The sequence below is a fragment of the Bos taurus genome, chromosome 5 (assembly GCF_002263795.3).
Source record: "Bos taurus isolate L1 Dominette 01449 registration number 42190680 breed Hereford chromosome 5, ARS-UCD2.0, whole genome shotgun sequence".
Classification (NCBI taxonomy): Eukaryota; Metazoa; Chordata; class Mammalia; order Artiodactyla; family Bovidae; genus Bos; species Bos taurus.
In genome coordinates this window covers 47,918,882-47,944,974 of record NC_037332.1, presented here as the reverse complement: position 1 = coordinate 47,944,974, position 26,093 = coordinate 47,918,882, and the positions used below count along the sequence as shown (strand labels likewise).

Genomic DNA, 26,093 nt, shown 5'->3' with positions numbered 1-26,093 from the left:
AATATAGCTGCTGAATATCATCAAGTTTAAGAATAGCTTATAAATAATACTAAATTACATTTTAAATCTACTTATAGTTAGGGAAAATAATTTAAATTGCAGCTTATAAGCCTGCTAATCTAGAGGTTTGATGTCATATGTTGTTCATCAATTCAGAAAGTAGAATTTCTGCTGTTTGCCTCAATAGGCACATGCAGAGCTGTTCTGGCTTCTTAGAACCTATTTAGGTATCTGTTAGTCAATCCTTTTGCCAGGTGAAACTAGGCATTTCGTGTTTATTTGTATTTCTTCATTTTGGCCTTAGAAAGGAGCCCATCACACAATTGATTTACTGATGGAAAATATTTGGCAAAAGTTTTAGAGAGTGGAGCTAAGGCTCAAGAATACATGGCAATAATAAAGATGTTAACCTTGTGTATGAAATGCTCCATCCAGATGTTGCTTTGTGAAGCAGCTAGTGCTTCTGGAGGAAAAGAAGCAAGGACAAAATAATAAAGAATAAATCAGTGGGAACCAGGGATGTTTTTAGGTGTTTTGTTTTCAGAGTATCTTTATGAGAAAGGAAATTAACAACGGGAGGGAAATACTCCCCAATATGAATTAATGGTTTGTAAAGGGAAAAAAAAAATCATTCTGGAGATACTGAAATTGACCTAGAAATTGACCCAAGTACCAGATGCTGAAGCTTAACTTCAATTGGTCACTAGAAAGTTACTAACAAACCCCAGCTGTTTTCTCAGATTGCTGATTCTCTTCTTTTGGTAATGGGGTGTGCGGTATGTTGATTTAAAAATATGCATTTCCATTCCATCTCTTTTGAGAGACAGTTGTCTTTCTTTTATAAAAGAACTTGTAATCACGAGAAAGTGATGTAATTTCATTTGTTAGTCAAACATTCTAGATAGGTGGCAAGAGGTTTTGTTTTTCTGAGTTTGTAGAAATCTAGAAACTTAAATTATGATTTTAAAATCAAGTGGGAGGAACTAAATCAGAGTAAAACCTATTACAACTAGACTGATTGAAACTCTTTGGGTTTCTTCTAAATATTCCAAGCATTGATGTATTGAAGAACCTGGAAATCTACTGTTGAAAACATTGGGTTTTCATTTCCATTATTTTTTCCCTCCAGATGTTTCTTACTTTTTTTTAAACTTTTAGCCACTTGTAATTTAATACTTGCTTGTTTAAACTGAAAATATTTCTTCTATGATTAGAAAGAAATATCCAATAATGCATATTGCAAATAATTGTAACATTTTACTGAGGGAAAGAAATGACTTTGATAGAACATCAAAAACCATCTATTAATGGAGTACGTGAAGATAAAACCATTTTTCATTTGAACATGTAAAAACAACATGCTTTAAAAACCTAGAGATGCTTCCTCTAAAACACATGAGTTTTTGACATATGCTCAATAATTATAATACAAATTTTCTGATGCTTATAAGGTGTTCAGTATTGGTAAACTATATTTTCTGAAACTACCTTCTTTGCAGTATTTTGTAATAAAATTGGAGTTTAGTTTTTTTTGGCAAACCATAACAGAACTCTGTGGGGCAAAGTGATTTAAATTAACTTTCTTTTTTGTTGTTGTTGTTTTTTTGTTTTTTTTCTAATTTTATTTTATTTTTAAACTTTACATAATTGTATTAGTTTTGCCAAATATCAAAATGAATCCGCCACAGGTATACATGTGTTCCCCATCCCGAACCCTCCTCCCTCCTCCCTCCCCATACCATCCCTCTGGGCCGTCCCAGTGCACCAGCCCCAAGCATCCAGCATCGTGCATCGAACCTGGACTGGCAACTCGTTTCCTACATGATATTTTACATGTTTCATTGCCATTCTCCCAAATCTTCCTACCCTCTCCCTCTCCCACAGAGTCCATAAGACCGTTCTATACATCAGTGTCTCCCTTGCTGTCTCGTACACCGGGTTATTGTTACCATCTTTCTAAATTCCATATATATGCGTTAGTATACTGTATTTATGTTTTTCCTTCTGGCTTACTTCACTCTGTATAATAGGCTCCAGTTTCATCCACCTCATTAGAACTGATTCAAATGTATTCTTTTTAATGGCTGAGTAATACTCCATTGTGTATATAACTTTCTTTTTAAATAACTTATTGCAAAATTCCCTAAAATGCTTATTTTAAATTACAAGATTAAATAATGAAAACACTAATAAATAAATCATGCTCAGAATGGAAGAATTGGATTTGATCATTAGTATTCTGATCCAGTCTCTTTTTTGCTTGTTTCAGTATTGAAGTCCTGTTCTTAATTTTTCAGTTAATGATATTTTTAACAAAGAGATTGATAACTAGCTCTTCTTGGTCATCCAGTTCATTTTGGCATGACTGGCTTCTACCAGATGCTGACCATTCAGGATTATTCAGACATTGACCTTCGGGTCCACTGCTCAAATGATTCTACCACAGTGGCCATGTGGTTTTTTATGAATGAAGTCGCTCAGTCGTGTCCGACTCTTTGCGACCCCATGGACGGTAGCCTACCAGGCTCTTCTGTCCATGGGATTTTCCAGGCAATGGTACTGGAGTGGATTGCCATTTCCTTCTCCAGAAATAATGAAAACACTAATAAATAAATCATGCTCAGAATGGAAGAATTGAATTTGATCATTAGTATTCTGATCCAGTCTCTTTTTTGCTTGTTTCAGTACTGAAGTCCTGTTCTTAATTTTTCAGTTAATGATATTTTTAACAAAGAGATTGATAACTAGCTCTTCTTGGTCATCCAGTTCATTTTGGCATGACTGGCTTCTACCAGCCGCTGACCATTCAGGATTATTCAGACATTGACCTTTGGGTCCACTGCTCAAATGATTCTACCACAGCGGTCATGCGGTTTTATTAAACTATGATCCAGGAAGAATATGTTATCCACTTGTGGCTGAGTGGCAGATTATAGACAGGAGGCAGTTAAAATAAATGTCCCATTTCTCCACCCAAATAATCAGATCAGTGAAATCTTGGCCAAGGTAGTTATCTCAGTTTCACTCTAATTAAATGGCAGGTGCTATGAAATTCAGTGATCATTTTATATGACAGTAAATGTATTAAAGACTTTATCTCTACTATCATACACTTATTTACTTATGTTTCCCCAAATCTGAGTTTTTATGGATGGCAGTAAATATTTCTAAAACACTGGAAACCCTCCTGTCATGTATAAATGACACTAACATGCCATATATATATTTTCAACAAGGTAAGATATAGGTAAAAATATTACTCCATATGTCAAGAGAATGTTTTTGTTCTCTGTTAAAGAGTGGAATCTGTTTTTCAGGGTTGGTTTTTTTTTTTTTTTAACCAAGGAGTTCTTGATTCTAAACTCTTCCATACTTGACACAAATATTTCACTATTTTTGGCAAAATGTCAGTCTAGTGGTATTTAATCAAACCTACTGTTTCTTTTCTGGACATAGGTAAAGATGGTTTTCATGAGCTATGTACCTTTGGGCAGGTTGCTCAATGTACTCAATCCTTTTTCTCCCATTTAACTAGGAATGGTCTATCCATAATTAATGACTGTCAAGCATTTTGAGTTGCAAAATATAAAAACCTTTATTACTACTACCAGCACTATTATCCAGGGACTGATTGTTGATTTTGTAGAAGGTTCAGCCTCCTGTTCCCTTTTTTGGGGTGTTTTTTCCTGCTCCCCTCTGCTGCCTGCCCTTTGGCCATTTCACTGCTCATTAGCGCCTCCACCAGATGCAGGGCAGGCCTGGGAACAGGGTTCAACTCTGGTAAAAGGCTTGGAGGGAAGGAGGCTGGGAGTAATGACAGACATAGGGTTTTCAGATTACCTGTCGATTTGATACATCCAAGCCACCCCCAAACCCTGTCCTCAGGGGTAAATTCAGTGCAGCTATGACATTGAAATTTATTTTTTATTCATTATTCATTCTTATAATACATTTATAAAACTTTGTAATTTTCGTTCTTATAATTTTCGAAGTAAAATATCTTTTTCAGAATGCTGTTGGAAGTGAAGTCTCTTTTTTTGTTTTTCCTTAGTACTGATGAGTGGCTGCAGATCAGGCTTGGTTTAGCAAGGCTTTGTCCCTGTTCAAAGACAGAGGAATTGCACTGTCTACTCTTGGATTTTGCGACCGTATGGACTGAATCCCGCCAGGCTCCTCTCTCCATGGGGTTTCTCAGACAAGAATACTGGAGCGGGTTGCCATTTCCTTCTCCAGGGGATCTTCCCGACTCAGGAATCGAACCTGTGTCTGTTACGTCTCTTGCATTGGCAGGCAGGTTCTTTACCACTAGCACCACCTGCTGAGTGCAGTCTTGGATTAGAGGCAGGTTGGGAAATGACAGTTGTTTAAATTCTGGCAAATGGAGACTGCCTTATGAAGCAGCAGGCACCCTGTTGGGGTGTTAGAAGATCATAGAGCTCACCCTACCTCTATGACCAGGGGAAGCCATGTCGTCACATTGTGCTGTGGTTTCACTGTATTAAGCCAAAAAATGCACTTCGAGTGTCTCTTTGAACATAATATTGTGCAGAAGGCTCAGCATGTAAGACAAACAGTGTGAATAGAGAAGAAACTTAAACACTTTGGTTCACTTGTTTGTTTGCTTTTGTCTTTCTTGGCTTGACCATTTAAACTCTAGGGCTTCAGTTCTGAGACCTGTTGACTTTATGACTTTCCGTTTGTCTAACAAAGTCTTCTGGCAATATTATGGATCAGGGCTTGTGCTAGGTCCTGGGAATGTAGAGGCTAACAAAATCGGTGGAGGCTGCCTTTGGGGTGCTCGCAACCAAATAGGAAACCTGATGCCAGCTCATTAGATCACTGCTCTGTGCTTCAGATGTCGTGCGGGTAAATGAAAGCCCAGGTTTCAAATATTTTGAGCTCTTTCAAATTAAAGAGACCTTCCATAGAAGTGATTATGTTGCTTTGAATTTAACTATATATATATATATATATATATAATTTGTGAATTAGTTGTACTGGTGGGCTCAGAGTTATATTCTCATTATCACCACAGCACATATCCAGGCTAATGTCAGATGTATGATTTATTAAAATAGTTCAATTATATTTAGTTACATGTGTGCTCAGTCATGTCTGACTCTTTACGACCCCTTGGACTGTAGTCTCCAGGCTCCTCTGTCCATGGGATTTTCCAGAAAAGAATACTGGAGTGGGATTAGCTGAGAAGCTAATAGCTGAGAAGCCTATATGTAGTTAAGTTAGACTTAAAATAATTAGGTGGGCTTCCCTGGTGGCTCAGTGGTAAAGAATTCACGTGCTATTGCAAGGAGACTCGGGTTCAGTCTGTGGGTTGGGAGGATTCCCTGGAAAAGAAAATGACAGCCCACTTCAGTATTCTTGCCTGGGAAATCCCATGGACAGAGGAGCCTGGCAGGCTTCAGTCCATGGGGTCGCAAAAAAGTCAGACACGACTTACAAACTAAACAACAACAATAAAAAGATAGGTATTAAATAGTCAGATACAGGCTCCAAAAAGAAAATGAGAAAGGGAAACAGAAAGACCAGAGTAATCCTCTTGAGCTGCCATTCTAGCATACATTCATCTAGTTTTCTCTCTTTGTTCTTGCAAAAAGAATTTAATTTATATTTATCAAATAATTTAAAGATCACTAGGTGGTAAAAGACTTGATTATATATTTTAATGTTTCAGAATCGTGCTACCATTTGTATTTAAAAATTAGCTCTGGGAGGGTAGCGAGCACATTGTAGTTATCTTTTTACCCTCAGCACCTAGGACATAGGAAGGAATTCAGCAAAGTGATTAAGAGCTCAGACTGCCTGGTTCCCTTATCAGCTTATCAAGGCAAGTTGCTCATTGTCACCAGCCCAGTCTCCCTGGGTGCAAAACAGAGGTTAATAATAGTTCTCATCCCTTAGGATTGTTTCGTAAGAATTAAATGAGAAGCCTTCAAAAATTTGTATTCGTCAAGAGACAAGCACTCAATAGATCATAAGCATAGATGTTAGTATAGTTTCAGGTCCATAGCAAGACTGAATAAATGTCTGGTGAACAGAATGATAGTATTTCATTAGTGTGCATAAAGCATGGCCTTTCAGTTTTTGTTTCCAGTAATAAGTGTGGATCTGAATTGAGTTCCTTCTTTAATCAGAGGATTTGTATTTTTGGAGAGCCCACACAAGGGTTAAAAGTACAACCTGTAGGCATCAAAGCAGTGTTTATCATGATTTTGAATTCCAGCCTATGCCTTTCCACTTAAGAAGTACGCTGTGAGCCACTATCAGCCAGGCCCAATGCAGACTTTGAACGCCTTGCTCTATATTAATGTTTCCATTCGCTCACCCCTGGAAATAGCATTCTGCTTTCCAAAATAGACTCTGGCACTCTACCTTAAAAGAATTTTTTGTCACAGCTTTGGATCATCAGAAAAACAGAAAAGAGCTTTATTGGCAAAACGTCACAAGATAATTTTCAAAGATAGTTTCGGATTTTTTTTCTACATGAACTCATTTTCATTGTCTGTCTCCCATTTCCTTCCCTCCTGATTTTTAGTACTAACCTGCAAATAAAGATGAGGAGAATCAGTTGATAACTGTTTCTTTGAATTCTTTTAAGGCTGTTTTGAAGCACTTAAAGTGACACATATAGCAGTGGGGTTTATAGCTAGGGATTCACTGGGGGGAAATCTAATGCCCTAGGTTTACATCACCGTGGGCATAAGGACTTCACAGTTGGAATAACATAGGTAGCAATATCACATAACTTAGAAGTTTAAGCATTAACATTACCAATAAAGGAAGTGCAGGTCGGCCAAGTTTCTAGACAATCCAAATATTTTCAGTCTTGAGGGAGCACCCTATTGCAGGAAGCACCAACACCCAGGGAGGTATGGAGGAGCAGGGAATTGTAAAGATTATAGCTGATACTATTCTATATCAAATACCATTTGTTTTGCAGTCTTTTATCATTCTCTGTTTCAAATGATTCTGCCATCAGAGAAGACGTATATCCCCCAGTGTGTGTCTGAAGTTGATCCCAGAATCTAATTTCTTCATTACAGAATCTCAGTAAGAAAATACATTTTCTTTCCTGCCATTGTCCTCTCAGATGGCCCAACTTTAATGGTCTTTAAATTCCCTAATGGACTTCCCAGGTGGCATAGTAGTAAAGAATCCACCCACCAATACAGGGGACAGAAGAAACTTAGGTTCCATCCCTGGGTCGGGAAGATACCCTGGAGTAGAAAATGGTAACCCACTCCACTATCTTGCCTAGGAAATCCCATGGAAAGAGGAGCCTGGTGAGCTACAGTCTGCAGGGTTGCAAAGAATCAGACACGGCTGAGCACACACACACAAATTCCCTAATGCCTTTTGATGAAGCATAATTTGCAGACCTGGCTCACTCTCAGTTGGTAGATCTGGGGTGGAACTGCAAGTACAAATGACCATCTCTGTGGCCCCCCCATTCTCTTGAGAGACTGGCATTTGGTGAGTAGTGCTTCTCATACCACTGGACTTTTCGTACCACTTATGAAATCCCATAACATTTCATTCTCCTGCGCTCTTACTCAACTTTCCGTTTCTCTTCTAGGAGTAGGTTATGTTTAATTTTTACATCCTTCCATCTCCTTTCTTATCTTTGGACCATATATTGTCCATATGGATTGGATGAAAATGAACTCATTCCCTACCCTAATTCACATCCCTATAATTCTTTTCAGAGAAGTGGTATAGAGTTTACTGACTTTCCATTTGGATTTGCCATTTAGAGTGCTCATTTCCAGGCTATCAAACCAAAACAATGATTTATTGAGTCTGTATTTTTATTTGGTCATGCTCTTCCTCCAGTGGTAATCTACTTCTTTTGTAGGCATTAAAATTGACCAATGAATCAGCCAGGCTTAGGATTTTGTGTATTGTTTGCATGATATTCAGGCAGCTGATGAGCTACACAGAATTGTTTGAACTCTATAATATTATAAGCAGAAAAATGGCAACTTTGTCTAATGCATAACCAGTCTGCTTTGCTGTTAAATCCCTAATCTCAGTGTTGATCAATTGGGACCCTTTTTAGAAATTATAGAAACAAAATATCTGTTACCTTACTTGCATTGTCAAAACTTCTCAAGGATTCCTTAGTATTCACAGAGAACTCATTCATATCATACTCTTTGGCAACACATGGTTTCCTATTAATTGCATACATCATATTAATATATAGATTGTATAGTGTGAGAGAACTTGGCCATACATGGTCACAGTATGAAGAATTCCCTTGTGACTGACAATTTTTTTTTTAATGAATAAAGAATTTTCTGCCTGAGATTATTAAAATATGGTGTGTATTCAGCACTATTTGCTATTGTTTTAAGTAATATGTTATGATAAGATTTTAGACCCCCATGTGAGAAGCTGACGTTTTATATCCATAAGGCAAACACAGCTTTTTGAATCTGCGTGAAAGTTTAGGTGTCCTATTTTATGGTTTTATCTTCTCATGAATTTTTTGAGAAAATGTTTAGACTGATTTCCTTACAGTCATGAAAGTCTCTTTGGGAGAACTTACGTATGTGAAAAAGCCATCTAGAAAGGAGATTTCTTGAGGACCCTTGGTAATGGCGTGCAAGTTTAATCACTCCGCCTGTGACAGGAAGGTCTTAAGACGTTCAACCTAAATTTCTCCTTATACGGTTTTCAGTTCATTTCCTCTTGTCTTGTTCCTAATGGTGATAGAGAACATCTGGTATGTCCTTTTTCAAAATAAACCTTCCTACTTGGAGTAGCAGAAAGTGTGCACACGTTGGGTCCTAACAGATTTGGGTTTGAGTCTGGGTCTTATCTCTTACTAACCTTAGGCCGTTGTTACCTCTCTGATCCTGAATTTCTTCTTTTGTAAAGTGAGGCTGATCATCCTTCTCTTGCAGTTTTAGCTAACATGTCCGATTCCTGGTAAAGCCTCAAAATGTGGTATCTTGTATTGTTATTGTTAAAATCTGTAAAATTTTATTGTCAGCTTTTTCATTTTGCGTAATAACATTCCCGGGTCTTTCTGACAGTGTTCTTTTTTCCAACCCATTGATCATGGTTCTGGTGATCAGGTGGCTTGGTGGTAAAGAATCTGCCTGCCAATGCAAGAGACACAGGAGTGGGGGCTTTGATGCCTTGTTGGGAAGATGCTCTGGAGGAGGTAATGGCAACCCCCTCCAGTATTTCTTGCCTGAAAAATTCCATGGACAGAGAAGCCTGGCAGGCTGTAGACCTTGGGGTCACAAAGAGATAGACATGGGCAGACATGACTAAGCATGCACACACACAACCATGGTTCTAAACAAGACTTCAGATGGTATGGTAGTAGAGCAAGGTCTGCAATGAAAAGCCTCTCAGACTTCTTTTCCAACTTAATGAATTTCTAGCTGTATGACCTTGGACAAGTCACTTAACATCCTTGAGTCCATTTGCCCATATGTAAGATGGGGATGATAATTCTATCTTCTCTACCTTCCTCACTGGATTGGAGTGAGGATTAAAAAAGTCATTTATGAGTCACCAAGCACCACACAATCATAAAATGATAGCCGTAAGTGTAATCAGCAAGTAAGAAATTTAATACTTTACAATAGGGTGAAAGAAATTGGTCTTGTTACTTATGTAACTTTTAAAACATAGGTCTCTGAACTCAGCCTCACCCTTATCCTGCAGAGCAATTACAGGACATTTACTCTTTTTCTGTTTCCACTTTCATCAGCTCTTAGGGTTGGAAGGCTAAAACTGACAACTTTCAAAGATGTATGACAGACACATATTAAAACAGTTCCAACATTACAGGGCTTGAGTTTGTGTACAGAGAGGCTGAATTAATAAGCAGAGTTAGGTGCATAAAGACAGGGCCAGGTGTAATAAAGAGATGACATGACCCAGGAGGGGGGAAATGAGCAGCAGAGATCTCTGCAGCGATGGACAATTATGGAGAGGATTCTGAGACTTAAGATAGCCACTTCGAAGCTCCGAATGGAAGAACAGTGTGGTCAAACACATCTGAGTAAGAAGAGAACTTTAGGACTTCTGGGACTGCTCAGAATCTAAGTGACCTTGGAAGTTAGAGGGAACCTGGGCAGTAGAGGAGATAGCCACATTTAAGTAAATATTTACATGTTTTGTTGGTTTCATTGTTTAAATCTATCGAATATACAGTTAAGAGTTTGTAGTTAATCAAAAGCTTTTCCCCATATTTGTATTTGGATTCATCTTTTTGTTTTGTTACCTCAATTCAATTTGGTGTCAGGTTTAATTACGGAACGGAATGTGCTTAAGTTTGGGTACTAGAGAGTGGAATTTGGTTAAATATCCCTGTTGATTACTTAAATGACTCGAGAGTCTAAGAAAACTAGCCACAGTGATCCAGCTGTCCTTTTCGGATTTGTACATGCTGCCTTCCTGGAGTCCTTTCTCCCATGGCTGTCTGTGACCTTAGCCATTGAATCATGTAATCGTTTCTGGCCTCCAAAGTCAGAGATTCTGAGTGGGCAGAGTGGTGGTGTGATGTCATGTCTGGGGCATGAGCCTGTACCCTCACCACACACAGGTCCCACCCTTCCTGGTCTCGGCAGCTCAATACACAGTGCTTGGCACATCGTGAGCGCTCAATAAATTTAGCTACTTTTCCTGTCTCTCCCTGGTTCTCAAATAGGAATATCCAAATTTGAGAACACCACCATAGCATCTGACTCCCCAGTTAAAATCCATGGAGAAAGCTGAGGCAGTCGTGAGGGAATGTAAGTCTAAGAAGATGGCTGCACTGGTTTACAGCACGGCTTCTCATGAATCATAAAAAGACCTCTTACGGGATTAATGAGTTTTAGCTTAATGCAAAATTGATAAACTATGTATAATATTGTGACATTTGAAAGCATTCAGAATGAAAAATAGCTGATGGGGGTACATGTTTTGAGACTCTTGGTGTTCTACATTTTACTGACCTCACTCTGTGCCCCCCAAAAAAAGATCAGAAGGAAGGCCCCCCTCATTTGCTTCCAAATTTCTAAATAGGGAAAATATCAAACTGGAAAGGAAGCTTTTGACAGCTTTACACATTTACAGATATTTTTAAAATAAAAAATTTCTTTCTTGCTCTTTCTCTGGGTAGAAAAATTAGACCCCTTTTCTTCTTTTTTTCCTCCTTAACCTTAAATTTTAGAAAATATATTCTTATTTTTCTTTTTAACTTTTTAATTTCAGATTCACATGCAGTTACAAGAAATTATACAGAAAAATTCCTTTCTCAGGTTGTCGCATTTCCCCCTCAACAGTGGCATTTTGTGAAACTGTAGTACAATGTCCCAGCTAGGATATTGTATGAGTACATTCCCCCCAGATTCCTCCAGCTCTGTGTGAACACAGTTGTGTGTGTATGTGTGTGTTTTCAGCTTTGTACAGTTTTACCACCTGTGCGGATTCCTGTATCCACCACCAGAGGTATTCTTTCTGAAGACTGTCAGTTGCTTGAGAGTTTTCAGCACATCCGGTGATGACAGACATGGAGATGTGTCTTCTCTCCTAAACACACAGGAACTCTGTGTGACTGTAGGGAGGTGGAGAGTGGAAATCTGGCCCGTGGCTCCTGTCTGTGGCTGTGTAGTTACTCTTTCACATTCCCTCATTAGAAAGGGCTGGCTGGCCCAGACAGAATCATAGGTGGGCTTGGCACACAGCTAACTACTTGCCTGGAGTAACTTACACTTTTGTACTGTATTAAGAGTTCTGCCAATTTCAGAGGCCAGGAAGCAAAGAGTTGGCCTAGAAGTGTAACACACCTGCTTTTCCCCAGGCCACAAACAACAGGCTGACGTGAGTACCTGTTTGCCCTAGTAAGTTATACTGAAACATGTCTCCAGAGACCTGAGGTTGTGGATAAATACTTCCCCCCACCCACCCCCAGAACCTTGCTTCACACAGATATTCACTGGGGGAGATGTCCTGTTAATTGCACTTTGCCTATCTGGCCCAGTCTCCACAATGAACTATAGTAGAATCCCATTATCGTGAGACCTGTAGGAATATATACACTTGAGAATGCCACAATAAGGTGTGTATGTGTGTGTGCGCTTGTGTGCTCAGTCGTGTCCAACTGCTTGTGACCCCACGGATAGCCCACCAGGCTCCTCTGTCCATGGAATTCTCCAAGCAAGAATACTGGAGTGGGTAGCTATTTCCTTCTCCAGGGGATCTTCCCAACCCAGGGATCGAACCCGGGTCTTTTGCATTGCAGGCAGATTCTTTACCACTGTGCCCACCTAAGAAGCCTCACAATAGCATTACATTCCCTAATTCTAAAACAGATTGGACCTGTCACACACACACACACAGAGCAAAGCTAAACTGAGATGCAAACAGTAGGCAGATGGACAGGATGCCTCACCAGCTAAGTATCCTATACTCCAATCTGAGAAAAACTGGATTTGTAAATAGCTCCAACTGTAAATATGAAAATTTCTGAATGATGAAGGTCTGTTATGTTACACTAGTCACTCCTGGAATCTGAGTGTTTGATTAGATGACCAGAATTTATGGTGATGATGCTGATGTTTGGACATGAAAACCAATGAGCAAAAAGCTGTAAATCTGATCACTATGGCAACCATTTAGAGAACACATGTACTATATTTATTGCCACTGTCCTATTGGATCCTAAATCCCAACTAAGTCACAGCATATAAAGTGCTTGTTTTCTTCTCTGGATGAGTACTTTTCCTATTGGCAAAGTGAAATTAAAAAATCATGGTTTGCAAGTGACATCCTTTATTTTGGGTGGTAACAATCATCTTGTCTAAACACAGGCTTACTTTTGAATCAGATGGAGACATTTTGAAAATCTTGGACAGGCAGAAAAACTATGTATTAAAAAGAAAGTGCTATAAAAGAGTATCAGGACAGGCTACTCTTACTTCCATAGCAAAGTTCTTTGGACCTGACTTGAACCAAATAAATGTGGTAGAAACCGCTGGTGTGACCATGGAAGTGGCAAACGAGAGCCAGCGGTCCTGTGTCCTGTTGTCTGTCACTGAGACCTTGTCAAAGCAATGCCCGAAGAGTGATTTTTGTAAGTATGAAAATGTTGGTCTGTCTGCTGCTTTATCTGCGCGTCAGTAACCCTAGACTTCGAGATTAAATAATTGAATTCTCTCATGTTCTGCAGGTGACAGTATGAAAGCTGAGAACAATTAAGTGTCCAGCTCAGGGTCACACAACCTCGTTAGCTGGGACGAGAACCAGGTTTCCTGATTCCTAGTCCATTGCTTTTTCACTGCAGGGAGCAGCTTCCTGTCACCCCACCAGTCTTGTCTTGGTTTTCCATTTGTAGTGTTGACAGTCCTGTGGCACCACCTCTTCCTTCAGGTCCTGTGTTCGTTTCCTAGGGCTGCCGTGACAAAGGAGCGTGAACCTCGGTGCCTTAACACAACACAGATTTATTCTCTAATGGTTCTGGCAACCAAACGTCCAAAAAAAGTAGAGCCATGCTCTATCTGAAGGCTCTAGGAGACACTGTGTTCCATGCCATTTCCTTGGCTTCTGGTGCTACTGGGAACTCTTGATGTTCTTGACTTCTAGCTGCATCGCTCCAGTCTCTCCTTCTGTTGTCTTCCTGTGTGTTCTCATGTCTCTTCTCTTGAAGGAACACCAGTCATCTTTGATTGTGTTGTGTTTAAGTTGCTTCAGCCATGTCCAACTCTTTGCAGCCCTAGGGACTGTAGCCCGCCAGACTCCTCTGTCCATGGGATTCTCCGGGCAAGAATACTGAAGTGGGTTGCCATACCCTCCTCCAGGGAATCTTCCCAACCCAGGGATCGAACCCAAGTCTCTGAGGTCTCCTGCATTGGCAGGTGGTTTCTTTACCACTACAAATGAAAAGGCGCCACTGGGGGAGCCCCATCTTTGATTACGGCCCACCCTAATGACCCCAGCTTAACTTGATCACATATACAAAGACCCTGTTTCCCCATAGATGCACAAAGAGTTAGAACTTCAGCATCTTTGAAGGGGATCACAGTTCAATCCATAATAGGTCTACTTAGCTTCCAAACCATATTTAGAACTAGGCGGGCTTTGTAACACACCATGAGAACTGTAGTGAGTTTCATTAAGTGTAAAGCATCATATCCAATATTTGTAGTTTGTTACAATAATACATTAAAAAGATTTATAGACTGTTTTGGGTGTGATTATTGGATTAATTCCCCACTTTGAAACCATTTGTTGGGTCCTGTTTATTTAAAGGAGGGAATGAATAGACCTGAAAACACCTAATTTTCAGTTTAGCCTGGAAGCCAATAAAAGTTTTTTGTAAAGAATTGAAAACTGTGTCACAGAACATTAGCACTGTATTTGTGTAGTACTTTAGTCTTACCTTCAGTTGTTAGATGCTTGTTTGCATGTGCTAAAGCCTCTAGCTAAGATTTAAAAAAATAAAAACAAAAAACAAATTTTTCAAAAATTATTTTGTGGTAATAAATCTAGAACAGAATGTATGCTCAAAATATTTCATGGTGTGTGTACAATTTTTAAGTAGAAATTAAAAAGAAAGAAATCCTACCTGCAGTCAGCACTCTCCACTGTTTGCATTCCCCTGAACTTCCCTTGTTGAATACAGTCATTTGTGTTCATAAACATTCTTCCTGACCTCATTCTCTAGCACTATTTGATCGATCTTGGAGGAAATGTCCATATAACCTTAATTTGTACATTTTTTTTAAAAGTCTTTTTTAAAGCAAGTAATGGGAATGTATGCTGTTTTTTATGCTGTGTCTTTTATTAACTTTTATATATGTGATTCCAAATCTCTCTTTAAATTAATGTCTTTTAGCTTCAAATTGACTTCTTCCCATAAGGCTAGTCCCCATTTCCTATAATCTTACAGACCTAGGAGAACAACATTTTCCCTTCTGTCGTTTTGATAATTACGTCCTCTGTGCTCAGTGGTGGCCTATTAACTAACATGAATACCATGGGCTTGCAAAATAGCCTCAAATTTCCATATATTAGAACTGTGAGAATTTTCTATAATGGTGCTTTAGCAATAATGATGGAGGTGCAGGCATTTCCTGAGGATTAATGACCAGCTGGGAGGAACCAGTGGCCCTTGGCTCTGCCTCCCAGCCAGCCATTAATTCCGAGGAAATGTCTTTTGCTGAGGTCGTTACTGCTATTACAAGCTTAAAATGGAAAAACATAATAGGCGTATGAGTTACTTTTATGGGTTGATGCAGTTTCCAATGGTATGTACTAATTCGAGAAAATGACTGTGTATACATACAATTGTAAGTCAGACTGTTTGAATCATCCTTTAGTATTCCATATGTTTTATAACTGGAGTTACACAGTTCTCTACCTTTCCTGCTCAAAAAAAAAAAATTGACTCATTAATTTCTACGTTGGTTCAAGCCTTCAAAGTATTGTGTTCCACTGACATATTTGAAAACATCAGTTTCTGTTATCAACCTCGAATAATATTCAGGTTTCACACATGGGCTGAAAGGAAAAAAAAATAAGAGTTCATTTTCCATTTTTGTGATAATACTTTTTCTTTTAGAATGAAACACTGAAAGAAAACATTTTAAGCCCTGTAATAAATTGCTGTGCTGCTTTGATTTTTTTTTTTTTTTTACTGTCATTTGTATAAGAGACAGGCTTATATTTATACTTTTCCATAGTGAATCCATGAGACAACAATGCACAACTTAGTTTTTCAGCACTGCAGGGTTTTTAAAAAATCTATATTAAATATTGCAACTATGGGAAACCCTTTAATACAAAAAACACACAAAAAACTCTTAAAAATGAAGCCAAAGTGTCAAAATGCCGCTTTCCATGCTCCTTTCTCTTTTTAAAAAGTAGCCTTTTTTTGTATTTTTCCTTCTGATCTTAATCATCTGGCACTGTTTTTCATCTCAGTTATTAGCAGAGCCAACCTAGAAACATTCTTAAAAGTTATAAAAGGGAGAACCTGAACAATCCTGGAATATTGCCATCCTTGCCCTGATGGAGAAATGTGGTCAGCATCATGCAGGCGTGAGCCTGTGGGCCGTTTTTACCTGTCTCACCTGTTAGTGACTCTCTGTGTTTGTCAAACCTCCGATGTAGGCCAGACTCAGTGGGGAATTTGAAATATTGCAGGACACAGATGTGCACTAAAAGCAATAGGAATCAAGCTAAGAAGTCCTGTCCTATTTGGCCCGCAATTTCCTGTCCCACTTCTTCAAATTTGCTTGTAGCCTACAAGTCATTGTTCATGTTGGTAGACTCATTTGTGCTCAGATTTTCTTGAGCCTACTTTGTCAGAGGTCTTTACATCTCCCCATTCTGCTTCTCTCTCCATCTCCTCAACTTTTGCCATCTACAGAAAGCATAGATGCCGCTTTGCCTCTTTGACTATTCCTTTGCTTTCTTTCACTTTTGTTGAAGGTGCTAGGATTCTCCCAGTTCTTCTGGAGCAGCAATGCCGAATAGAATATTCTGCGTTGATGGAACTGTTAATGTTCTGTATCTGTGCCATCCAATATGGAAGTCACTAGCCACATGTGGCTGCTTGAACAATTGAAATGTAGCTGGTGCATTTGAAGAACTAAATATTTGGTTTTATTTCATTTTAACTAATTGAAGTTTAGATAGCTTCACATGGCTAGTGACTACTGTATTGGTCAGTGCAGTCATCTTGGATCCATTATATCTTTGCCTTGCCTCCATTATCTGTCCTTTTTAACTTTAGTGCAGTTTAGTTCAGTTGCTCAGTCATGTCCAACTTTTTGCGACTCCATGGACTGCAGCACACCAGGCTTCCCTGTCCATCACCAACTCCCAGAGCTTACTCAAACTCATGCTCATTGAGTTGGTGATGCCATCCAACCATCTCATCCTCTGTCATCCCCTTCTCCTCCCACCTTCAGTCTTTCGCAGCATCAGGGTCTTTTCCAATGAGTCAGTTCTTTACATCAGATGGCCAGAGTATTGGAGCTTTAGCTTCAGTATCTGTCCTTCCAATGAATATTCGGGATTGATTTCCTTTAGGATGGACTGGTTGGATCTCCTTGCAGTCTGAGGGACTCTCAAGAGTCTTCTCCAACACCTCAGTTCAAAAGCATCAATTCGTCAGCACTCAGCTTTCTTTGTAGTCCAACTCTCACATCCATATGTGACTACTGGAAAAACCATAGCTTTGACTAGACAGACCTTTGTTGGCAAAGTAATGTCTCTACTTTTTAATATGCTGTCTAGGTTGGTCATAACATTTCTTCCAAGGAAGAAGCATCTTTTAATTTCATGGCTGCAGTTACCATCTACAGTGATTTTGGAGCCCCCCAAAATAAAATCTGTCACTGTTTCCATTGTTTCCCCATCTGTTTGCCATGAAGTCATGGGATCAGATGCCATGATCTTAGTTTTCTGAATGTTGAGCTTCAAGCCAACTTTTTCACTCTTCTCTTTCACTTTCATCAAGAGACTCTTTAGTTCATCTTCACTTTCTGCCATAAGGGTGGTGTCATCTGCATATCTGAGGTTATTGGTATTTCTCCCAGCAATCTTGATTCCAGCTTGTGCTTCATCCAGTCCATCGTTTCTCATGATGTACTCTGCATATCAATTCTGTTGTGTCTTTTTCCCCTGGAGGGGACCTTAATGCCCTCCAACCTCAACTTTGCCATATTCTGCCTTTGGTCTCTTGCCTAGTTCGATATGACAAAATCGAGAGGCCTCTGTGCATAGACCTGGAGAAAGTATAGAGACCAAGAAAGCGTAGTCCTGGGACTTCCTTGATTGTACCAGTGGCTGAGACACTACTCTTCCACTATAAGCGGTGCTGGTTCAATCCCTGGTTGAAGAACTAAGATCCCACATGCCTTGTGGTGCAGCCAAACATTTTTTAAAAAAAGAGAACAGTCCATTTCATCTCCTCTAAGGGCTTACAGAGTAGAAAGAACCAGAGTTTTCTGTGTTATAGGGAACAGACCGCTCACGATCCAGCATTAACCAGGAGTAAGCCATTTACGGATTTTCCTGAAGGACTTTATGGCTTTGAGATGGGAGGTATTACAAAAGAGTGTGATTTTATTTAGAAAAGGGTTGGAAACTTTCAAACTGTTTTAAATGGGGTAGTTTATAAGGTATAACACCATTACCTCTTAAAATACCACACTAGTGCCTCAGAATTAAGGTGATTGTATGTCATGGTTTTTTTCAGTACAGTTTCAGTTTATGCTGCCTGTTCCAGTGTAACTACCAGTAGGACCCCTGCCAGTCTCCAAGGTGTCCAGCTTGGGAGGGTAAATCCTATAATCCCCTTGCCTACAGTCTGCCTAAATTTTATACACACACACACACACACACACACACACACACGCAGTTTGTGCCTCTCCTAATCTTGTTGCATTTGTGCTCTTCAGTTACTTCCAGATTTTTCTTTCATGTCACTTCTCTATCGGGTCATTCCTCTGTTTGGGAACTGCCAATAGCTCCTGAATCAATTATAAATTTTTCAAGTCTCATAAATAGAACTATTGAGCTCTGTTTTTTTCCTCACATACATGTAGCCAAGTGAATAAGCTTCCTATTCCACGAACAAGGCAGACACTTTCTCACCTTCACTTTGACTGGAATCTCTTTCTCGCATGTCCAGCTGCTGAAAATCTTCTCCAGCCTTCCACGTCCAGTCTAGACACGACTCTTTTATGAAGTAACCCCTGACTCTCCTGGTCAAAAGTGGACTGTCTCACCCCTGAATATGAACATACATTGTTAGTGCCTTGCTTAAAGCATGATCCATTTTCCTTTGTACTGAGACTTTTTGAATAGTTCCCATCTCTGTTTAGCAGTTTTATACTCTTTGAGAAGAGCTACCACGTGTTTTGCATTTTCTTTAAAACCCAGGACAGGGGTATACAGTAGTTGCTTAATACATATTTGTTGAATAAAATTTAAAATGCCTATGGCTGGGCAACTTAGGTCATTCCCCAAAGATGATTTCTTAAAACTGTGTAATTGGAAGCTTTTTTTTCCCAAGTATTTCCACAGTTTATGCCATTAATTATAGTACTCAGAGGAATTACCGCTGCTATTAATCTCTTGGATCCAATACTTAGAGACATAAATATAAGTGACATTAGCTCCACCACTACATTCAGTGAGATTACAAAATAGAGAGTAGACTTAGAAGCAGATGTCAGAAAAATACCTGCAAAGATAACAAAATGTAGAAAATCTTGCTAAGTTTATAAGTTTAGTTCAGGGACACAGTCTAAGATGAAACTGCCAAACAAGATTGATAACATGGTAGCCTACTCTTCTGCACTTCTGGAGAGAGCTGTGTCTGTTTGGGGGAATTTTCCTCCAAATAAAAACCAAAAAAAATGTGTTTGAGTGACTTTTAAAAGATCATTTAAAGAAGTAACACTTGTTGATTGGGATGGACAAAAGAAAGTTGCATGTGGCAAAATTTATATGTGAATATACTTATTGTTTTTAATCCTTTTTCTGTGTATATATGGTACACTGAATTTAGAAAATAAATTAGTTTTCTTTTTAAAAATTATATTCTAATTTTAAAAGGTACAACTGACATATAACATTATATTAGTTTCAGGTGTATTGCATAATGATTCAGTGTTGGTGTATATTGCAAAAGGATCACCATAATAAATCTAGTTAACATCTATCATTAACTATAATTGCTATGCTGTAAGTACATGCTCATGACTTATCACTGGAAGTTTGTACCTTTTGACTGTCTTCTAGATTTCTGTATATTTGATTTAAGCATCTTATATGTCCATGGTAAACAAAATGGTAAAATCTTAAGAGTAAATTCAGTAAAGAAATATTGCAACTATTTTCTGAATAGACAATTCTTTAAAATTTAATTAATTGACATTTAAAAATTTTGCATGGGCATGTTCCTAACTGCACAATGAGACTTTAGATTGTAAAGGGTGGTAACAAAAGAATAAGCATTGGATATGTTTACTTTTTCTCAGACTCTTGCAAGAAACTTACCAAAACACATATGCACACCCTATACAACTTCAAACAACAGAAAATAGCTTTTTCTCTACCCACTTGTCTCCCTGCTTCCCACAATCCCTATCATGACCATGTGGTATCCAAGTTGGTCATGTCCAACTCTTTACAACCCCATGGTCTGTAGCCTGCCAGGCTCCTCTGTCCATGGAATTTTCCAGGCAAGATTACTGGGGCAGGTTGCCATTTCCTACTCCAGGGGATCTTCCTGACTCAGGGATTGAACTTGCATCTCTTGCATTGGCAGGCAAATTCTTTACCACTGGGCCACCTGGGGAGCCCACCACCACCATGACTACCAATAGGCTTAAGTATTTGAAGTACTTTCACATTTTTATGTTACATAAGAAGTGAAGAAAAACTATTCCTGAAAGTGCATTTAAAATACTGTTTTCAAATAGTTAATCTTCTGGTTGTACAAAACAGAAGCCGGTTGTTAGAAATCTCATGTGCTTCAAACATTTAGAAGGCGGTAAGTGTAAAGGACTAGAAGCATGAGTCTAGTGCTTCTTGGAGGGTGGCCATATGCCCATAGCTAAGAGACAAAAAACCCAGGAAGGAGAAGAGTGGGTTTAGATAAGTTCCAAGTAGAGATGAAATAATCATATCCTTGTCATGTATGGATGACGTTTGAGAAAGGAAGCTGAGCCACAGATAAAGATACGAGGGCTATTTGTGGTAGTAAGTGAAGCCATGGCTGTGGATAAAGATCACTAGAAAACGTGGAAAAAGAAAAGTGATGGAAAAAAAGGAGGTGGTGCAGAAAGTGGAGAAGAAAGGGAATATGGGAGCATTACACACAAAGGAGATGAAATAGGCTGCTAGGGATGGTTTATGGCCCAGTGGTTGCACCATGAACAGGACGTCTGTATGACTCCCTGGCCCCTTCCTCACCCAAGCTCAGCTCATGGTCTTTAAGTTCTCCACAGACTCACTGAAATAAGCACACCGCAGACAGCAGTGAGCCCTGCATCCTGGTGATACCATCAGTGCTCAAAGACAGCAAGGGAATGAGACCAAGGAGAATCCTTTTGGAGGCCAGATCATTAACTCCTATCTATGACATCCCTTTTTCCATCTGGAAAAGTTAAATTCTCTTGTGCAATTAGCTTTGCAGAATGGAGCAGTTTTGTTGGTTTACTGATACTGGTGAGCAAAATGGGCACAAGTGCAAGTCCTGGCGCCAGCAGTTGATTGCACCTTCCTTTCTGAGGCAGATGTGAATGTAAAGAAGAGAGAAATGTCCCTGGGGTGTTGTTGATTAAACTGACAGCCTTAGCTTTCAGGATCATTAGATTTCAAAGACAAAAAAAAAAAGGGCCCGCCAAGATGATATCCTTTGCACGGATCAGATGATGAGGAACTGAGTTGTAATTTGGGACTCATTCACAAGAAAAGGTCTGAAGGGTTTTCACATGAATAGGATCATAAGGGTCAGAATGCCAGGATCTGTGCCCACCACAGTCTCTCTGACCTGTAGTAGACTTCGCATCTAAGACTGGCTGAACAGTTTCAGTAATGCAACAGAAAGGCTCTATTCTGTAGAGCTAATTGCAAAACAAAACTCACTTCTCCAGATGGAAAATGGGATACTCAAATCCACTGAAGGAAAGAAACACGGTTTCCCCCACCACAGCTCTGCAGTCTTAGTTCCATGGGTCTTATGTATGCGCAGTAAACATTTATGACCATATTTAGGTCCAGGCAGCATGTGGGATTTTGTGCTAGTGGTTGCTGATGAATACCTCCAATAGGAATCCTTTATGTCTGAGGTATCCATGGTAACTAAGTCGAGCCCATTTCCATTGTGCTGTTAGCTGGCCATACTTTGACTCTTTGGGCTCCAGGATTCCTAATTCTTATAACAACCCAGAGAGGTAGGTAAGTGCTTTTCAGAAAAGCAACCTTAAGCAAGGGATTTGAGATTTGAAGAATACCACATAGCTACCAAGATGATACTTTTTGACTCACGGGTTAATTTAATTGAGGAATGCTCCAAAGTCAACAATTCCATAGCTAGCAACAGAATTATGATTATTAGGAAAATAATAGCTTTTTCTCTCACCTCTGAAATTTTCTGCGATGTTATGGACTTCATCGTTGGTTGTATATTTTGTAGGTAGCTCGTGTTCACCCTGCACTTGGCAGAGATCGCTAGATTTGTTACCTTAATAGCAATGTTCATTTTTTTAAGTACAGGGAAATATTTGACATACTGGAAAAATGCTTTAAAATAATGACATTAATATTATAATGTTGTATATCCTTTTTTTCCCCTAGGATACCCTGCAAATGTTCTATGGTGTCTGCATTTAACACACGTAGTAGATGTGCTTTTGTTCGCATGTGCACTGGCCACTTGAGCCCCAGCATACAATTGCCAGTGGCCTTTATTTCCTAGCTCATTTAACTGGGATCAGAAATAGTGGGATGTATTTTACTCACTTCAGTTTTTTTGAACATTAGTGTATTTTTGCTTGATTTTCTGATGGTGAACTTTTTTTTTTTTTTCCATGGAAAGGCATTTTATTTTAAATATAGCAGTGTGTACATGTCAATTTATTTCATACTAAACATTTATAAGTAGAAATGAAAGCACTGTATATAAATGAAGTGTGAATGCACTGAAAATATTATAGCTGCTGTTTTAAAATAGTTATATTAAATTTAAATCTAAGTTAGTCCTCAGACTTTCTAAAGTTTTCCTATTTGAATGGAAATACAATGTGGAATGCACCAGAGTGACATTTTTCCATTTCCCCATTGCCAAGATGGGAAGACACTTGCACTAAGCATCTGAATCCACATCTTTTTCACTAATATTCACACTGTCACTATGGCTAAGATGATGGAGCATCAAATGTGTGAATTCTAGGGAATCACATCAGATTTACTTATAATTGATTTGTGTGCAAGGAGGGCAGGCCTCTATGTTGGAGAGAAAAAAAGTTCTGAAATGTGTAAGAAAGAATGGAAACCAAGAATCATCCCTAAGGAGAGCTATTTGCTCATTCAGCTCACCTTTCTCCTATCAGTGCTAATCCTGGGCACCGACCAGATATTGAGGATACACTGGTGAGCACTTCAAGGCCCCTGCTCTCATGGATCTTACATTCTAAAGAGGGACTATGAACAGCGGCCTAGTTACTCAAGAATAAAGATGATCATTTCTTGCCGTGATGAGAGCTGTGGATAGAGGTGAACCATGTTCATGTAATAGAGGAGTCGGGGAGGCTGCTTTAGATAGGGCAATCTGGGTGGGCATTGTGGAGGAGGTGCCATGTGAACTGAGAGCCCCGAGTGAGACTAAGCCAGCCTCATAGCTGGTAGATCTGGTGGTCTGGCTGACATTAACAGCAGATGGGGACGAGGGGTGGGGGGTTAGAAGGGGCTTGCTGAGCATTCAGCTTTATTTTTCTTATCCCTTGGATTATGAAGAATGCAATAGTCAGAATACCCAAGGATTTGTTGGAGATATTATAAGAGGCAGGAAAAAGGTGACAGGATTCACTCTGTCTATTCTTGTGATACCTATGTGAGTGTTTGTAAGCTTTAAAATATAATAAAGGTTACCTCTCCCACCTTAGCCCACCTTTTATTTTTCAGCACAGATTTAAGAAAGCGATCAAAGCAGTCATTATTAAAAATAGTCATTCTTCTTAGCAGTGCTAACTCAGAAAATAAAATCACTGGCACTTAGCTGAGATGTAGACCACATGTATCAGCACTGCTTGGCCTTGTGCCCCTTAAACCCATCTGAGTCAGATTGTTCTTTCTGCTGCTGTTTTTCCTGTAGAAATGAGAGAGACAGAAAGTATGTGTGTAGGGATGGGAAAGGAGAACTCACTTCTGGTTTTCCGGTTTCTACGCACTGCAAAAGTGCATAGTAGAGGGGGAAACAGAATATGTGAAGAAAGATGTAGAATGCGGTGCAGCAGATTCCTTAGTTGTGGGTTGAATTACCAGCTCATATAACAACAACAAAATGTGGACACTGTGAATTAGGACCTGCTGTTGTTCTTAGCTGGTGCTCATGAGGTAGTGGATGGCATGAACTGTGAAGAAGTGACTTGTGCTGTTTTGATGATAAACAGAGGTCTAGCCCCCAAGGCACTGAATTCTTTTCCAACTTCTTCCTCTGAGATCTTCCTTTGACATCTTCTGTGATGTTATGGACTTCATCGTTGGTTGTATATTTTGTAGGTTGAGAACATGTTCCTCTGTTGGGAAACAAAGGTAGCATGAAAACCTTGAGATCTTCTCAGGAAGAGGAACCTCTAGGAACTTATTCTTCTGGGGAGAGCCAGGACTCAGAACACTTGGAATGGTATCTGAGCAGGAGGAGTTGGAATTGGCTGGCCAGTGAGTGTTTATTATGCTTAAGCTACAGAGCTAATTACTGTGAGCAGACACAAAGGAAAGAGAAGACCAAAACCCTATCCTCGTGATACTGACAAATCAGTTGGCCTGAGCACACAGGAATTAACCAAAGAACACTTCTGCCAAGTTCCAGTTGTGTAAAAGGGGAGGATATGAGTCTTGTAGGGAACACAGAGTTGAGGCATGAGTAATTGGTCAGTAAGGCTGCCTGCAGGAGAATTTTGGGCGGAGTTTTGGAGGAAGTGAGGACAAGACTGGAGTTAACATACGTAAAACTTGTCACCTGAAGAAGACTGGAACCACCTGGAGGTTGAGAATGCAGTATCTCTTTCTTATATGTTCCCTGAGGTCCCTTGTTACTCTATAGCAGTGTTTACCAAGAGCTGGAATGAGGGACTTGGGCGCCATGTTGCTACATCCATGAAAGACTGGCCTTCTACTCTGCCACCGGCCACAGCTCAAAATGGAAACAAGTGTCACAGGTACCTGTAGTCCTGTCCCTTTTGTCTTCCTATGTCCACTCGCTTTCGAGCTCTTTCTCCGTCCAACATTGCTCACAAAGGAATCTCTGAGTCTGAGAAAGAACAAATATCCAGTAACCTTCTGCCGCTGGCCTCACTGAAAGGGGAGAGAATTCTGTTGAATGCCATTGGAAATGTAAGGATCTCTTGTGACAGTCAAGTCTCAGGAGGAAACTAGTGGTTAAATTGCTAAGTTCTTTGAGGCACTTGCAGTGCAGATAAGTGCCTGACCTCTCAGTATCATGTTTCTGACTTCTTTGTTCTGGCTTCGTTTTTTTTTTTTTTCAAAATGCCATTTTCATTTGTTCTTAGAGTGAAGAACACGTCAAAGAGCCTTTCTAGCAGTAGGTGGTTTTACAGAGCACATGAAGAATGAAAACTAAATTATCATCCTGGAAGCAGTCCACTAGCATCAGGGAGGTGTCAGATTACGTTCCAGGCTTGGCTGTGTCAGAATGTGAAACAGGAAAGGGAGGACGGAGGCAATGTTGCATCAATTGGGCCCAAAGCCCCCTTTACCTTGAATATGGAGAAAAATCGAGGCAAGATTTTTTTTTTAACTATTTTCTCCATGGTTCTTATCTAATTCAGTACATCTTAAATGATAGTTTATAGAATGCTGATACATCAGGAAAAAACCCCAGGTTGTACTGGTCTTGCATGTTCTCACCTAGCTCTTTTACCTGAATCCTCATTACAATCTATGGGAATGTTAGCATCATTCCCATAGATTAGTTTTAATTAATCTATATTAGTCTTAATGCTATCAGCTAGGTGATTCGTGGGTTTTATTGGTTATTCTTTTTTTTTAATTTGACCGCACCATGAGGCATGTGGGCTCTTAGTTCCCCACTCCTGCATTGGAAGCACAGAGTCTTAACCACTGGACCGCCAGGGAAGTCCCCCTTTTTTGGTTATTCTTGATAAACTAATGGAATCGTGGCATTTGGAAATTAAAAATTAACTCAAGAATTTGTGCCAAAACTCAAATTACAGATACTATTGTATTTTAAGTGCCAGTGCTGTCCCAAACCACCAACACATTGTGTACCAGTTAGTCTAATAGATTACCATTGATTTCCTGTTCCATATATTTTAAGAGATTGACGTTAGTAAGCTGCTTTATTG

The 26,093-nt window shown here is 39.4% G+C and overlaps 1 protein-coding gene and 1 non-coding gene across 2 annotated transcripts in view; both read left to right on the top strand.

Annotated features, from left to right (window-relative positions):
• The window catches only part of HMGA2 (high mobility group AT-hook 2), a 149,656-nt gene that overhangs the window by 21,332 nt on the left and 102,231 nt on the right, over positions 1-26,093 (top strand). The window lies entirely within an intron of this gene.
• MIR763 (microRNA mir-763) lies at positions 15,076-15,195 on the top strand. Its single transcript, NR_031379.1, has one exon. It is a non-coding gene; the product is annotated as a microRNA mir-763 (primary transcript).